The 17,320-nt window shown below is 38.7% G+C and overlaps 1 protein-coding gene across 4 annotated transcripts in view; it reads left to right on the plus strand.

The window, feature by feature from the left end:
- Rho-5 (rhomboid-5) overlaps window positions 1–17,320 on the plus strand; it is a 93,100-nt gene that overhangs the window by 2,751 nt on the left and 73,029 nt on the right. Inside the window, exons 1-2 of one of the 4 annotated variants that reach the window (XM_071794012.1) lie at window positions 440–3,834; window positions 12,836–13,015. The gene's annotated coding sequence lies outside the window, so the exon portion shown is untranslated. Of the gene's footprint in view, window positions 1–439; window positions 3,835–12,835; window positions 13,016–17,320 lie in introns of those variants that run through there. The other 3 variants (XM_071794013.1, XM_071794010.1, XM_071794011.1) reach the window with 3 other exon arrangements.

Raw genomic sequence — 17,320 nt, forward strand, 5'->3', positions numbered from 1 at the left:
TATAACACGGATCTAAAAGATTCATAGATTAGAATTAATCAAATAAGTGAGCAAAGTTACAAATCCCAATCATTATTACTTCGTATTCCATTTTTTCTTTATAATTAACACGATACACTGGAGTAAATTTTATTAGTCATCACTTATTTAAAAGTGTGTTTTAGAGGTTCGAATTTTTCGTGTACCTATTTGACGTGCAAAACTGATAAATAAAATAAATCTATTTATGTATATACATTTTTAATCCATTTAAAATAGGAAGGAAATACCACCTATTCTATTTCTCCTTTTGCACGCGATGGCAAAACTATTATTTAAAAAAAAAAAAATGGTCGAGGAAAGTGCATTGAAACATTCCTGCAATTAGACAACGTAATTTCTCTAGTCACACTCCTGAGCGCTCGCACCCTCTCGGTTTCCATGCGGTGGTGCACTCAGTGCGAATCGCGCAGCCGCCCGAACATCTCGGTGAGGCTGGCCCCGCGTTGTGATCGCGTGCGAAAAAAGGGGGTAAAAGAAACGGGGGCGCGCAGAGACAGAGAGAGAGAGAGAGAGGGGGAGAGGGAGGGAGAGAGAGAGAAACGGAAACAGGCGAGGGAAGGCCGTGGCCCACGAGGTGTGTTTAGCGTTTTCGAATCGGGGGTGCGAGTCGCGATAAGGGTTGCTGCGAGTTCTTCGGAGGATGATGTCGTTATCCGCGGCATCGCGTGGGCGTCGCGGCCTCGCGATCCGTACCCCCTGGCCCTATTATTGACTCGGGGGTTGGTCGGGCGGCCATGACGAGGGGTTGAATTCGCCGCGAGATTGCCAGATGGCGCGGCGTGTGCGGTCCTCCACCCTCCCTGGAATGCTCTCGGCGAGGATCCTGCCGACGCTGTCGTGCCCCACGGGTCCATCGACGACGCTGAGGGCGGCCGCCGACGACGGCTAAGGAAGAACGGAACGCGCCCGACACGCCGAGCGTCGTCGCGTCGTGATAAAAGTTTGGGGGACGCGCGCACGGTTTTCGAGGCGCGATCAAGCGCCGCGCCGCGTTGAAGTGGCAGTATCGCGCGGGGGCGGAAGCGGTGCGGAAAGTCCATTTCGGGGAGGCTCGCGTCTGCCGCCCGTATAGGACGGACGGAGAGAGAGAGAGCGAGAAAGAGAGCGCCGACGGTTCCGTTACGAGGGCGCGGACGGTATCTCTCATTCTCTCCGCGAAGCGGAGCCCGAGCTCGCGGAGCCGCGCGCAAGGGGGTCGAGGGGCTCCACCGGAAGTCTGGCGCTCACGCCGGACCGGAACCGAGCGGGACCGTGCGTGGCGGGGCGAAACGCAAGTCGGCCCTCGGGAGTGCCGTGTGCCATCCACCATTTTGGGTTACGCGGAGGTTATTCCGTGTCCCCTCGCGGAGAGGCGTCGGGCATCCTCTCTCGCGGAGTGATCTCTTCCTTTTCCTCTCGCTCTTCCGCATCCACCCCCCTTCCTCTCTGTTTCTCCGAATCGGAACGGAGCCTCTCCCGGCGAGCGGGGAAGAGCGAGCGCGGTTTCCGGGGAGGAATCGTGCGTCGCGACGGGGATCAGCTGGATCCTGCCCTGCCTGCCGTCCTTAGTGCGTCGTCCTGGGGGAGTCCTGGGGGAGACGTTTCGGGAACGCCGCGACGATTCCCGATGTTGCGGGACTGGAGCCATTTTTATGCACTGCGTGCCGAGAGGAGCGGCTCTCCCGCTGGAAACTGGGTTACCGCGTCGCTTCCGCTCGAATTCCTCCTATGCTCGTCACCCGGAGGCTCGTAGTCCCGAGGTTGAAAAGCGTACTCTTCCTGCTCCACCCCCCTTCCCCCGCTCACCCGTGTCGAGGGTAGAATTTTACGCGCGGTGCATACCGATACGGCTGCTCGAGTGAAGTGATGGAAAGTGGTGCGTCAAGTGACTAACACTCGTCGACGATGAAGAGACGTATGGATTTGTACGTTGATGCAAATAGAGATTTTGTGCTCCGGATGGATTCGTCACGACATTTCGTGCGGGAATAGAAACGGCGCGCATTTTACACGTACCTACAAGGGAAAACGAAACGTGTTCCGAGTTTTTGACGATGATGAAGCGGGACAGATCCGGGAATATCGGGTTAAGGAATATCACGCGGGAAGAAGAGAAGAAAATTAGTCGATGAAGAATAGATCGTGCTCTTTTTTTTTTTTATCTCTCGGCGAACTTTTTGGGCGAGTATTATGGCGGGCGGAGGAGATTCGTGTGTTGACGAAACGTTGCCCGGACACTTAGGACTAACCATGTTGAGAATGGCAGTAATTGATCTGGGTTGAATCGGGGGTGAAGTTGCCGAAGAAAATCGTGCAGAGGCGCGCATCTGCGTGCTGGGGTGATTTGGCGGACTCATCGGGGAAAATTGCGCAGGTGGAACAGACTGGATCGGTTCACTTAAGGGAGACAAACGCGATTGAGTTCAGGGGGGGTGTGTGTGTGTGTGTGTGCGTGCGAATGCAGCGTGTGGTGAGGACGGAGGACCCTGCGGGTCGGTGGACTTGTTGAGGAATTGTCGGGCAAGTAGAGAAGGCGGAGTTTAGGGTGGCAAACGCGGACAATCAAGACTGTACGCGGAGTAATTAATATTTATACCGAGGAATGCTGTGCGGGGGTTGAAAAGGCGTGGATCTGTTGTATTGAGCGAGAGAAAATGCGTGGTTCGACGTGAAAGAATTTCGCGATTGGCTCTTATTGAGAAAAGGGCCTCGAAAGGGAGAAGTAGAACGCGGCTCTGTGGTTCGATATCGAATGATTAATTACCGAGGAAAATAACGCGTGCGGGGGGTTTTTTTTTGCATTAAAAACAAATCCGTATTCGGGAAAAAAGAAATCGGTGGAGATATCCTTCGGGAAAGGAGGAAGCAAATTTGTTTTTTTTTTCCGTTCGTCGAAAAATACGACGAGCTAATATATTCTCCGCGAAAAAAGTGTCATCATTCCGCAGATCCTCACCGAAAATGGGAGATCCTTTGAGTTGAGATGCAGCGCTCATATTTGGATCGCTTGGAAAACTTCACACTTGCGTGCTCTAGAAAATTGAGAATCGTGCGGGAAATCTTCGTCTGAAGAAGTCCCTTTACGCTGGGCAGTATTGACTGGGCGATCGTGAATTCTGTTCGCTCGAACCAAATTCTCTTTCCCTCCCGAGTTAAGACGAAAGAATCCTTCTTGTCAAAAAGAAGCTGCGGATTTTTCGCATCAAGAAAAAAAACAAGGGATCTTCTATTCGCTCGAAAAATGTCTTCTGCGTGTCTGAGTAAACCGTTGATTCTTATTCCTCTCGAAGACTCGCTCGTCCGTCAAGGAACATCACGAATCGTCCTCGTTTAAGGAATATTGTCTCCATCGGAAAAAGTTGTGTGACGTGTAAATTCGCGACGACGAAGGCAGTAGATGTTTCTCCACGAAAGATCTTCGCGGTAGGGGATGCACCATCAGGAAAAGGAATCTCTCATGGAAGGATTCGCGGGTGACGGACGATCGCTGAAGGATCTGTGAGTCTCGTGGGGCGGCAATCGATGGATCTTGATGGAAGGAGGATGAATCTGCCGAATCCCGCGCGAAAGAGTCGCCAAATGTATTATTCTTCCAAGGACATGGCCAGAAATTAGACCGACAGAGAACGTGTCGGGAACGATGGGGATCGAGTGATTTCGGCAGAGGACCGACAAGTAGTTTTTAGATGTTTTGTATGGGCCAGGTGAGGCTCGCGATCGATGCGTCAATTGTTGGTGCTTCGGAAAGTGCTTTCCCGATTTTCCACGCCAAAGGATTACGCGTGGCGGCCGGATCCCACCGTTTCGCGAGACGTGAGTATCCCATCACGCCATTTTGTCTCATCGAGATAAGTGTCTGTAGGGATTAATTGAACCAGGTCTTTACAGTGAAAGTCGAATCAGTAAAAAAAAAAGGTTTAATCCTGAAAGGTCAATAGAAGTTGACGAAAGACTTTCGCTCTTTGAGATTTTTTTTGAGAAGTGTAGATACGTTGCATCATAAATTGAAAAAGATATTCTATTTTGATTATTTTAAGACCAATAATAAAATGATACAGTTATAGTGTCTTCTTATAATTGATTATATTATTTTTATTTTTATTTTTATGATATAGGAGTACGGTTTGCTGAAATAAAAAAATTATTAATTTTGAACTGTAAATGTTGCGTATCGTGAATTATTTTATTTAAAATAAAAAACAAAAAGAATGATATATGGTAGAATGATTACTTTGCAGTAAAATTAATTTGGAGAATCTCGTAACAGTAATAGGATTATTTAATTTCTATAACAAAAAATGTCATTTGTAATTATAGCGCGTTATTTTGCAAAGAGATTTTTGCAAATATTTTTATAAAAAAAAAAACCTTGTTTTTACAAACGGGTCAATGCACCATTCGATATATTTTAATATGAACGATGTTTTCTCTCGAGGCAATTTTTTCGATGTAAAAAAAACAACAAAGTTTTTTAACTAATATTTTTTTAAAAACATTGCATTCCCAGCATCGCGTAATAGAAAAGCATCTCTCAAATTCGTTCAGAAAGAACTGTTAATATTTAAAATAGAGTGTAAATCTAATTTTGATGACAAGTATGCAATTTTATGTGCATTACGTCGCCTTAATGATGTATAACACAACGATAAAGTTTACAGAATAATAATCAAAGCAAGTCGCGAGTTTTATACGGAAAGCGTTGAAATGGCATCTCCGTTACGAAATAAACAGCAACTTAAATTTTCGAGTTTTCCCTTGAGAGAGAGAGAAGGGACGGTGGATGGGGGCGTGACGGAGGTGAAAGAGCACGGTCGAAACAGGGTCAGGAATCAGTACGGTGGTAACCTGCACAGCCCCCATCTCACCCCCATGCACCGGTACATATAGAGCCTGAGGAAAGCGCTAACCTACATGCTCATTCGTACGGCAAATCATATTCAGTTCGTAAAATGAAAACCACCCGCGATGCACACGCCATCGCATCCGTTTCTGTCTCCCCCTTGCCTCCCTACTGCTATGGCTGGCACGATGGAGAGAATCATCTTTCAGAGGAAATCCGCGAAGGCTTGAGTCTAAAGGGAAGTCTTCCTTCTCTGGAATGTCACTGTACATGCACAAACTTTATAGGAATTTTAACGTACTGAAATTTCATTAATATTAAAATTTTAGAAATTTTATGTCTTTACTCAATTTATGTATATATATTTACGTATTAATATTATACATTTTTAATATGTATATTTTTTACGTTATATACTGTTTTCTTTTTATTATACTTGAACTTATTATTTCTTTCTTAAAGACATTTGCTATTGTTACTGTCACACTCTGAAGAAAAGGCAGATTCCTAAAATCCATTACTCTCTCATCTCTCTCTCTCTCTTTTGCGAATATAAATAATAAAATAAAATAAAATAAAATTATAAATAACAAAATTAATAAAATAAAATTTAATTAAACTTTGGTTAACAGATGGAAAATGCATTTTGTTTTTCATACCACACATGTTATTGAATATCAGAAAATACGTCAGTAGGAAAAAATATGTAAAGAATATTAATATCAAGATGGAAATTGAAGAGTGCCAATCCGTATTAAATAGTTTTTTTTATGTACATATCATACGTTTTCATTGATGTGGTTAATAATATAGCTCAACTACTTTATTTTGCGAAACAATGGGAAAAAATCGATGAGCATATCATGAAGTCTCTTTGTGAACGCGAGCGCATTAAATGACATTAACATCCGATTGTGCTTTGCATTTTTTTCCCTGGTATTTACATAGCTAACAAAAATCTTCTGCACAGCTAGTAAACTTGACGCAAATGTAGGAGGAACTTAATTACAGAGTAGAAAATAAGCAAGCTAATTTGCAACAAAAGAGAGCGGAATCCCCAGTTAAACGTTAACAGGATAAACTAGAGTTTGCAACAAGAGTCCCGTGAATAATATTTTTTTCTCCCAAATTAACGATCTCATCGCGGAACTAATTACCGCATAATTCCCATCGGTCTCATTAATATTTGTTTGCCACTCGATATTTATTTTATTAATTGTTATTAATCAACCGCCCGGTAATATAGCACGGCGTTCACGGGGGAGCATATAAATTTGTTATTAAAAGCAGATTTGTGTGTTTTATGTTAAATCACGCGTAATGATATCATTAACAGTAGTTATTATTCGGGAAACGTCGATGACGGGAAGATCAATCTAGGTAGGACGGAAATGGGCCGGGTGAATGATAAATTTAGAACCAATTTAATCCCACAATATATCAACAATAATTACATAATAATAATGATTAAAATCTTGGATGTATCCCGCATAATACGTTACTTTCTTAGCTATAAGCGATTAAAACAAAATAAAATGTAAGATTCTTCAGAGTCAAATGACTGTAAACTTTTACTCAAATTCACAAGAGTAGATTTTTTCCTTTTAATTATAAGTATATTTAAATACAAAATGTATTTAAGGCTGAATATTTAAAAATTGGGTTATAAGTAATTGTTTTCTTTCAAAATTTTCTCTAAACGAAATTGAGTCCTATAGTTTTGGCGAAAGCTTTTGGTACTGCAATTTTGAGTCGTTCCTTCTGGGTAAGTTTTGTATAGATGTAATGTCTAAGTTGAAAATCAATAACTGATGGAACGATTCGTTTTCGACAGCAGTGTTGAACCTAAAACGAGGGAGAAGAGGGATGGGGGGAGAGAACGCAAGTGGGGCGATGATCGCACACTTCTTTCAGCATCGAGATCATTACGGTGGTGATTTGTGGCGCCATTAGAGAGGCGCACCCGAAATGCGTTTCTGAAAAGCGGAGGTCCGAAATTAATCGTCGGTGCCCGGCGCGAGGGGCGAGGGCAGCATAAATTCCGGGCAATCCGCTCCGTGCCGGAGAAATTTTTCGTTGCCTCGCCTCGGCCGAAATGGCCGAGATCCGCGTTTCAAAACGAAAAGTTTCACGACAGACAGAGCGCGCGGGTTTAAGTATTGCTGATCTATCATCTTTGCGAAGTTAGCACTTTATTTCTCATCAGAATCTCGATATAACTGACAAGTTGAATCTCCTCCAAAAAACTGTAGAATTCTTGATACATTAAAAAAAAATTAAATGTACCAAACAAAAATTCTAAAGATATAGAGTGTCAATACTTCATACTTTTGTTAATAACTTTTTTATTTTAATTAAGATTGAGTTATACGTTAATTTTTGTTTGCTGCGATTGAGCCATGATAAAACTTTTGAATCGTTAACTAGAATTCTGAGGAAAATGCCACTTCATATTAATAACAAATTACATCCCGTCAGTAAAGTATAAATTTAATATTGCTATTAAGATACCGTTGAAATATTTAAATTATAAAATTTAAAGCAGATATATCTTTTTGCTTGATAAAATACGGATAAATGTAAATTGAGATTATATTAAATATCGAAATTATTGAGAAATATAAGCAAGAGCATTTTGAGTTGATTTCTTTATTTGTAACAAAGTAAACTTGCATGCTATAATTTTATTATGAGAATAGAATTTATTTCACAAATTCTCTAAAGACAAATCCGAAATGAATGTGTTTAAACCGAAAACAGGACTCGACATTAGGACTTGGGATAATCCTGGAAAATCCAGTACGTCTGACAAATTTGTAACAATTTATCGGTGTACAATCAAAATGGAACAAATAAATGTTTTTGGGTGAATTTACGGTAAATGGAAAGCGAAAGAGATATATTTTATAAATAATCATATTTTACTTTTTGTGCATACTTTTTTACAACGTTAGATACTTTATTGCTGATAAGTAATGATATATAATTTAATGTATATTAAGTAAGAATTTTCTATAATGGTTGAAAAATGTAATAGCTTATAACTTACTTTTTTTCCCTTATAATCTTTTCATACGAACAAAATGCTGCATAATATTTGTTTCTAATTAGCAATAGTATTACCGTTGATTTTGTTATTTATTGACATAATTGTTCCTTTCAAACGATTTACAAATTAAAGCAGAAATCTGGTAATGTTTTTTGATAAGCATTAAAAGTAGAAGAGCAAAAAATGCTGAATGTGGCATGAAAATGCGGATTGACAGAGTGAACGGAGCAGGGCGCGAGGGGAAGGGCAAATTTTTAATGACTCGCTTTTGCGCTTTTTCTGCGGCATCGTGCATCGCGCTCGTAACTTTAAGAAAGTATAACGACGGCCGATGCTCACGGAAGAATTGATTTAGTATTGTGTGCCGTAAAGTAGCGATGGTGACCCCTTTTCTCTAGCGAAATCGATATACACACTTCGATACACACGCACGCGTTACCTAAGCTCACGTGTACCCACACACAGGTCCCTACGAACGCATACAAACGCCACACATATATAGGCGCGCATATACCTACCCCTCGAATGCCCGATCTATTTCGCTTCCTCTCTCTCGTCGCTCTCTTCTACCTGTCTTCTCTGAATTAAAATGTCGGCTGAAAGAGCCCTTCAACTCTGCATCGTAATCTATATATATTGCACTTCTCCATATTTTGCGTCTAAACGAATAGACTTAAGCCGAATTGAGGCAGAGGATATTTGAGATAAAACGCGGCGATATTTTCACGATGTAAAAGTTTGCATCAGGTGTCGAATTATTGTTCGTCGCTTGGCAATTGATGAAATTTATAAAAAAAGTAATGTATTGACTAGAGAGTTATTAGATATTTATATTTATAGAAATCGATTCTTTGTTTCGCCAATGATAATTAAACAAGAAAAGTTTATTACTTTCGACTACAATTGGCAATATGTACAAAGAAACGTTACGACGTTTCGACCCTTCGGATTGGGTTCTTTTCAAGCTTCAAGCAAACGTTTCTTTGTACATATTGCCAATTGTAGTCGAAAGTAATAAACTTTTCTTGTTTATTTATATTTATATTTATATTTATATTTTCTTTTTCTTTCTCTTTTTATTATCGTAATATATGTACATTATATATGTGTTATTAAAATAATAGAAATGGATATTATTTGCAAGGAGAGAGAGAGTGAGAGAATGTTAATGTTCTTTCTGATTTATTTAATTATGCTTGGGCGTAATAATTGTATTATCTGTAGGTATAAGGTATAAATACGCATAAAAGAAAAATAACATGAATAAATTTTTACAAAAATGCATTTTACATTAGCTGTTATTAAAAATGGGAAAAAGTTAAATGATAAAGAAAACCTGATATTCTAGTCGTCTACGAAAATAGCTGGAAGGAGAGCGGTGCTCACTTCTTAAAATAGAAGATGTGACGTTTATGGAAAAGAGCTTTATGGAAAACATGCGCGATTTTTCAGTAACCTAAACAGAAGACTGTTATCCGTATATACTCAAAGTCAAGATAACGGCGTGACGTGTATAGTACGGAAAAGTGAGAGGACATTTTCAAAAATGTTCCTGCTTTTTTTTTACCCCTTTCTCGAATTTACCTGAAATTCCCCGCCGCTAATGGCATTGAGACTAGAGTCCCCGAGCTGTCCGAAGATATTTCATGGTGATTCACGGGCACATCCTGCAGGACCGGTAATATTCCCGGTGCCGGGGGTGGAGGGAAGAGGAGGTGGGTAGGGGCGTCGCGAGGGAGGGACGCGACAGCCACCCTCCGATGTAAATCACCCCCCCCCCTCCCGCTCTTGTCGGCCGGAGGGCGAGCAAAGTGGATGGGAAAGCCCAGGACGTCTCTCTTCCCGAAAAATAATTCCGACGAGCCGGCTTTTCCATTAAAAAGTTTGATTCGCGGATTCGTAGTCGGCATACCTAACTCTGTACTGAGGAAGGGAAGTTTGTCGTTCATCTTGGAGATGCAAGGTAGAGAAGAACAGGGATGACAAAGACTCTTTGGCCATTTTTCGAAGTCCGTTTTATCTTTTGTTTCGGTAATGTTGCGAGCATGTTGCGAGGTGTATTTTCGTTTAAAATTCTAGAACTTTTGAAGTTCCGTGGCCATATTGGATGGTGACGTCAGAAACGAGAAATCGCGCGTCATGTTTCCTTGCGATGAACAAAGTCAAAAGTATAGAGAAAGAGAGAAAGAAGTAGTAGAAGTTTCACCAGATATTAATTTTGTATTTTCGATCTGATAAATAAGATGTCGATCGAATTGCAAAATATAGTTTCCATAATAAAATTTAATTTGTTATTAATTCTATAAAATAACGTAATTTGCCTTATCTATATTATTAAATATATAAAGTACGCAAACAATTAATTTTTTAAATATTTAAACATTGATTGTGATTTGTATTTTTCACTTTTTTCAATTAGAGAATTATATGCAGACTCCTCTTTGCAAAATAATTAAAATCTTTTACATTTATATTTTCTTATCGACTTCAAACGCGGAATGATTTGAACTTTCGTTAATTTGTTTAAGCACTTTCGAGTGATAAACATCGGCAAGATACTCTTAGTTTACTTTAGACAGAAAACAAATAGAAATTTTTTACAAATTACTAAAGGTGCCAATTCACGAGACGCTGAAAATGAGCGTCAACAAGGTAAACGTGGATTTCGCTTTGACGCTAACATCAAAGAAATGAAGTTGAATTTGTTTAATATTCAGCGTCGTCGCTGAATCGTCGTTAATCGTCCCAGTACAATCAAACATAGACTTCGAAATACGTAAAATATTAATTATTTTCAAGTAATATCTTCAAGTAATAATATTTTATGGATATATGTATATATAAATAAAAAATATTATTTCTGAAGATTTTTGCTTGCTGAAAATGAGCGTCGAGCGTCAACGTGAAAAGGCACCTTAATACGGAAAAATCAAAGTTAAAAGTTTCAAAAGATTATTTTCGAAAAAAAAGATAGGGCAAAGATTTGTTTTAGTTAAATATTAAATTTTAGGGACATTTGTTTCCGCGGAATTAGAATTTCTTACATTTTTTTTGAATTCCTCGGTACTTACAGTGTCTTTTTACCCTTTTACCGTCCAACAGCATCTCCAGGTCAATTTGAGGGAAGAGGTGCGCGGCCGTCAAAGTCCCGTCTAACTTTAAACGACTTCGAACCTCCGGCACCTTCTCGTCGTCAGGACGAGAGGCGTCATTCTTGTCATCCTTGTCGTTCTCATCGTTGTCGTAGGCGCCGGTCTCTCTTCGGCAATAGCAGTTTGCAAAGTCGCGATGGTCGCTGATAAAAGTTACGTCATTTACTTCTTAGCCTCCACTTCTCCCTTTTACGCTTCCCCGAGCAAAGGGTGTGAGAGATGTGTAGGATGCTAGGCAAAGAACGAAAAATGAGAACAAAAAATTCAGAGGAAAAAGGCAGTTTTGTTAAATACTTCGGAATAAATTCTCTGAATATTAAAACAAGCATATCACACACAAACATAAAATATAAAATGTTTTGCAACTTTTGAATTGTTGGAATTTTCCATGGGAATATGTATAACTAGAATAATTTGTATTTATTTCTCTATTGCATTATTTTGTGATGTTTTTACGAATTTTATTTCAAATGAAATTTGCTGCGTAAATTTCAGAATAATTTTTGTACGGTTGTATAGTAAAATTTTGACAGAACGTTTTTACTACAATATTTTAGCTATATTTTTTATTAACTTAAAAATTTTTAATATTATTCATTATTTTATTGCCGTATATTTCATTGTTTTTATAAAAATTGTATATTAAACAAAGTTAAAATAATGTATTATTATAATAAAATAAATTCATTATATTATTGTATTGATGTCTTTATAAAAATGAATAAATGTAGCAAAACTAAGAAGAATTTTGTTAACATCTTATGTCTCAAATTAGATGAGTTTTTAATGTTACATATATTAAAAAATATATATATATTGCGCGATATGCTTGTTTTCATAGCTATCAGTAAATATGTAGAATTTTAACAATATTGAAATATTTAGACTTGCCGTAGTTACATAATAAAAGCTATATTCCCAATTTTTTGATTATTTGGCGACCGTGTATACAGATTGCCATTGTTTAAAAACATTTTTATAATTTTGGCCGTGTTATTGCTGGTAATTCAAGTTAAAAAACTGACTGTAGCTTTTGGCAAAGGGGCGTGCAAAGTGAAATGCGGAAGACGGGGATAGAGTGGGAAACATCGTTCACACCGGAGACACTCAGCCTTTGCGGTGGGATGATGGGGAGGGGGTGCAGGGAACGAAATAATGTATTATAGAGGATAATGCAACCAGTGTGCGCGTTTACTTGTATCGCGCGCCGTTTCTGGTAATTTGTTAAGGGAACTTATTGGCGCGCGTAGTAATACACGGCTGCGTGCGGCGCTTGTAGCGGTCGGTGTGTGGCGGACGTATTGTATCGATAACAGTCGTCGTGATCAGTCGCATTTACGAAAGCGGGCGTACGGCGCGGCGGTGAAGCATTTTTTGTTGTATAATAAAAGAGCGTCCACATACGGGGTACGTGAAGAGAGTATTATTCGAGATGTATATATGATTTATTTATCGCAAAACTGAATTGATGAATTCGGAATATAAAATATTCTAGCAAAGCTGCTTTTCGTGACGCTCAAAAAGAGAGATCTTTAAAAAAAAAAGAAAGGTTTTCAATTTCTTTTATTCATGAATAAAAGAAATTGAAAACCTTTTTTTTTCATTACGCCATAAATATTGATGAGGAAAAATCCATTGCAGACTAATCAAAAAAAGTTATGACTAAGAGAGGAACGTTTGACCCTTTTGAACCACTTTGTGTACTAAATATTAAGATGTGACATACGCAATGTGCATCGGAATGACAAGGGTGCCTTTTGATTATGGTTGCAGAATCCCTGGTATGCGTAGTACGGGCGTAGGGCTCGTTCCGGGACTAGTGAAGGGATCAAAGGAGGGTCGTCTGGCCGCTCTCGAGCGGTTCGAGGGCCGGTGAGCACGAAAGGGCGAGCAACCACCTTGCCGACGACCAGCAACCCTCCCGTCCGTCACTGTCGACGAACAACAGAACAGGTTCGTATACATATATCTCTTGTAATTGAATTATGCATAAACCACCGATAATACTATGTTATCTCGAAACTCGATCTGTCAATAAGCGGGATATTAGTATACTTTTTATCTTTAAAATGTCTTTCATATAATTGGAAATGTAACTCCAAAATGATTTTTGCACTTATAAAAATAAATTAATTTTGATCCGTCGTTGAATAATTTCTACAAGTAACGTTTCATGTACATTTGTCTATATTTTATTGCACATAATTTTTTAAGTACTTACACTATTTTATGTTCTATTGCTTGAAAACGATTTTTTATTTTTTTTTACGTATTTAACCCTTTGCTGCATATTGTCTCATATTACGGGATATATCTGTCTTTTTGCAGTTTTTCCGCATTTTATTATCTTTATATTTCTTACACATATATGTATACACAAATAACATAAATTACTTTGCATTAATAATAAATTATAAACAAAATATCAATTATAAAATTAGCACTTAAAAAAATTCATGTTGGAAAGAAGAAGAGGCAATACGTAACATTTGTGAAACAAAAATTAGCGAAAATATTTTAGAGTAGATATCTATCTATATAGATGTTGGTTCTTTGACTTTCTGTTACATAAACTTGAAGTATGCTAAGCTATTGAAATATTTAGTTTTGGGATATTTTGCACATAAAATGCGTTTTCACGTTATTCGCGTGACATATTTCACCAGTTGAGAGGAAAGAATTAATTGCCAGATAAAGGGTGCGAATTACCTTTGATGTCGATCAGCACGTGCGGGCTGAAATTTCACGTGACTTTGAAGGGCTGATCGATCGTCTCTTTCGAGCGGATGTTTGCGCTGGGGAATCGCGGAACTCGCCGAAACGGATTGGAAAGGTATCGAAAACTTTGCGGGAAGGGCTTATCTCGATGCATATGGGGGGAAGGAGGTATTCTATTATACGTTTCTCCAACGGCGGGTGCCTGATCGCTCGGTTAGATGCATTGTAAACAGAGCTATTTGTCAGAGGCATCGTCACATCGTCCATCCGCTGGAAGTTTCGGAAGGGTGTTCTTAGCATAGAACCGTGGAAGATGATCAAATCGGTGTTACATCGATTATAATATGTTTATTAAAATATTATTTTAATTTCCTGGAGAAATCTCTTTTTCCTTTAACTGATTATCCTTTTTTTTTTTTTTTTAATAAGCACTTTAGATCGACTATCTATAATTTCCATTTTCTTTATAATATCTTTTTTTTCCAATAAAATATACAAAGTGTCCCGGGGTTCACCTGCCAGACTGCAGGAGCATATTCTACATTCTACAAGTAGAAATAAGAAAAAAATGTTATGGTATGAAGTTTGACTAGAAATATGCTTGGCTAAAAACCACTCATTGTCAGTCGACACAGAGCATCAGTTACATCACATCTCTATGTTACAACTTCGCACTCAACGATATAATATAACACATGTTTTTATTAACTATCAAATGGACAAATAATTGTTAATTGGTATTACTAAACACAGAGCTATCGGGTACTCTTCTGCCCAGGAAATCCGTGTTGATATACTCTCGTACGGCAGCTTCGAACAATTTTCCCTACGGTATCCGCACATCAAATGAATATTCCTCACTTGAAAACACTCTTTTGCATTTTTATGATGACAGTTGCTAGTTCACACGATAATTGAAATCTAACGGCTATTGATGCAAAAGTAACAATCATATTTGATTATTGAATCGTTTAAACGATAGTAAACATGACATGAATACACAGAATCTGATAAACACGTTTCATGTTATGCATGAAGGACAATTCGTTGTTATTGTTTTATATTTTATGTTCCGTTGTCAATATTTGTTTATAACTTTATATAATAAATATAAATTATGTAATAAAGCATTTCCAGCCAAACTTCGCATAACATTTTCTTCTTATTTGGATTTATGGAACATGCACCCGTAGTTTAAACTCTTGGACACTTTGTATATTGGATTTTATACACTTTATAATTAAACATATTATTATTATTATTACATTATTAAATTATGTTTTGTAATCAGATACGATTTTATACATTCTATAAATTACTACATAGATACATATATTAAAATTTAATAATCTAGTGTCAAAGTTCAACATTGACTGATTAAAAATTGCTTTGTAATTTTTTACTGGCGGTTATTTGATGTGTCTAAAATAAAAAGAAATAGACTGGACAAATGAAATTTATGTGTTACGTAATGGACAAATATTTATTTCGGAAGTCTCACCGCGCGCTGTATCAAAATGACGAAAGTCAGCTGTTCTTTCGAAAGCCTTGTTGACCATGTTATTGTCCCGAGTTTTTATCTCCACGTTGCTAACTGCGACAGCAGGCTTTCGGGGAAAACTTTTCCATCCTTTCCGGTGATTTAAAGCGGTCAGACGTTTTTTGTTCCGCTTCAAGTACGCGCGCGCGAGGGGGGATGAGGGATCGCGAAGTTCCGGAAGTAGATCGGCCCGGTATACACTGGCGACTGTTTGAACTTGTCGAAGAATGTCGAGGTCCACAAAGACGCCAGCCATCGAACGCAAGATCACGGGGTGAGTTGGAACTTGTGCGGAACCCCTCGGGCAGGACCATGTCGGGTAGAAACCGGGTCCTGCCTTACAACGCATTTCTCAAGGCGCATTCAGAGAGCAATTGCATTGTTTCTGAGAGAATTGTTACAATGAGCGTGAGCTTCTATTATCGAATATTATTAATATTCGCGGTTGGGCAAATGTTAGAAGCGGAACAAAGTCACTATCGACACCGACATATTTTATAATCGTTCTGGTTAAAATAATTTTATTTTCCACGAGAGGAAATGTTTCAAATCGGTCATGTAGCCTAAATGAGCTATAAATAATTATATATTATATTGACTTTAATAAAATTATATATATATATATACAAAGTTATTTATAAAACAAAAATTACATGAAATTTAAATATAATTAGAATATGATTAAATATAAATATGTTTAATTAAAATATAATTAAACAAAATTACTAACGAAATTAATGCGCAATATGGAATAAATAAAATTAATATGAAAAAAAGATTAATAACATATTTGGTGTATATTATGTAATTTCAAACGAAATTAATAAAACTATTGATAAATTTATTAAACTTTATTAAAAAGAATGATGAAAATGGAACAGTAATAAAATTGAAAGTCTGACAGACAGGAGAAAAACTAAATGGAACGGGATGATGTAGAACGAAGATGATGTTAAAATTGAAACAAAATTACGCCGCCTACAATGGGCGAACGAAAAATAATGGAACGGAATTCTCTCCCCGGAGTGCGGCGCACGCGTTTCGAGATTTCTCGGCGACCAGTCACGCTCATCGTTCAACCCTATCTTCCCGAGAATGATTTATCTACCCCATGAGAGGGTCAGGATGATCAATCTATATCAATCGCAACTGCGTGATAAAACCAAAAGCAATTTCTTCCGCGGAGATAACGGCTTGTCTTCTCAACTAGTCTCGTGGATGGGTTAGCGACACGAAACCTGTCCCTGCCCTAAAAATCACCCCCTCGGCAGCGCTTTTATCGTACCGCTCGCCGCGCATGCAATGCCGATACATAAAGATTTATTTACTCAGAATCCAGAATATTTACAGAAATACAGTCTAAACGTTTTATCGATCTAAATGGATGGCTGGATATATATGTAAATAAATAAATAGATGAATGGGTAGATAAAATTTTTATTCCGAAACTGGGACACACGGAAATGTCGTAATATTTATACAGAATACGTTTTACGTTTGAGAAATTCGCTCTCTCTCTCGAGAAGACGCGTATAGTAATACCATTTCGAAATAACGGCTGAAAATAAAAAAGAACTTTCGGGTGAACAAAAACTTGCATTTGAAACATTATTTGCGAAGGAAGTCAAACGCGAACACTTTGAAATACCAGTTCTGCGAACTCTGTCGCGAATTCGCTCGATGCGATCTGACGAATGATTACTACGAAGGAGTTCCCAAATGATCGCGGCACTTCTTCCTGCGACAGCATCTCCTCTTAGACTACTTCAACTCTTAAAGGCTCGCATAATCGTCGGCGCTCCTCATTAATTAATGAAAATAAATAGGCCGACGAGGAGCGGCAAACGTCGCAGTCTATCTGCGATAAGGATTCGCGACAACTCGAGGAGTCTCAAGGGGATAAGGGCGTCGATGCAGGCAGGGTGCCCGGCTAGTTTTTCCGGAATGGGGGGAGGGGAGGGCGCAAGGGCAAAGAGATAGGATGGTGGGAGATCGGAAGA

This window comes from Temnothorax longispinosus, chromosome 11 (assembly GCF_030848805.1).
Source record: "Temnothorax longispinosus isolate EJ_2023e chromosome 11, Tlon_JGU_v1, whole genome shotgun sequence".
NCBI lineage: Eukaryota > Metazoa > Arthropoda > Insecta > Hymenoptera > Formicidae > Temnothorax > Temnothorax longispinosus.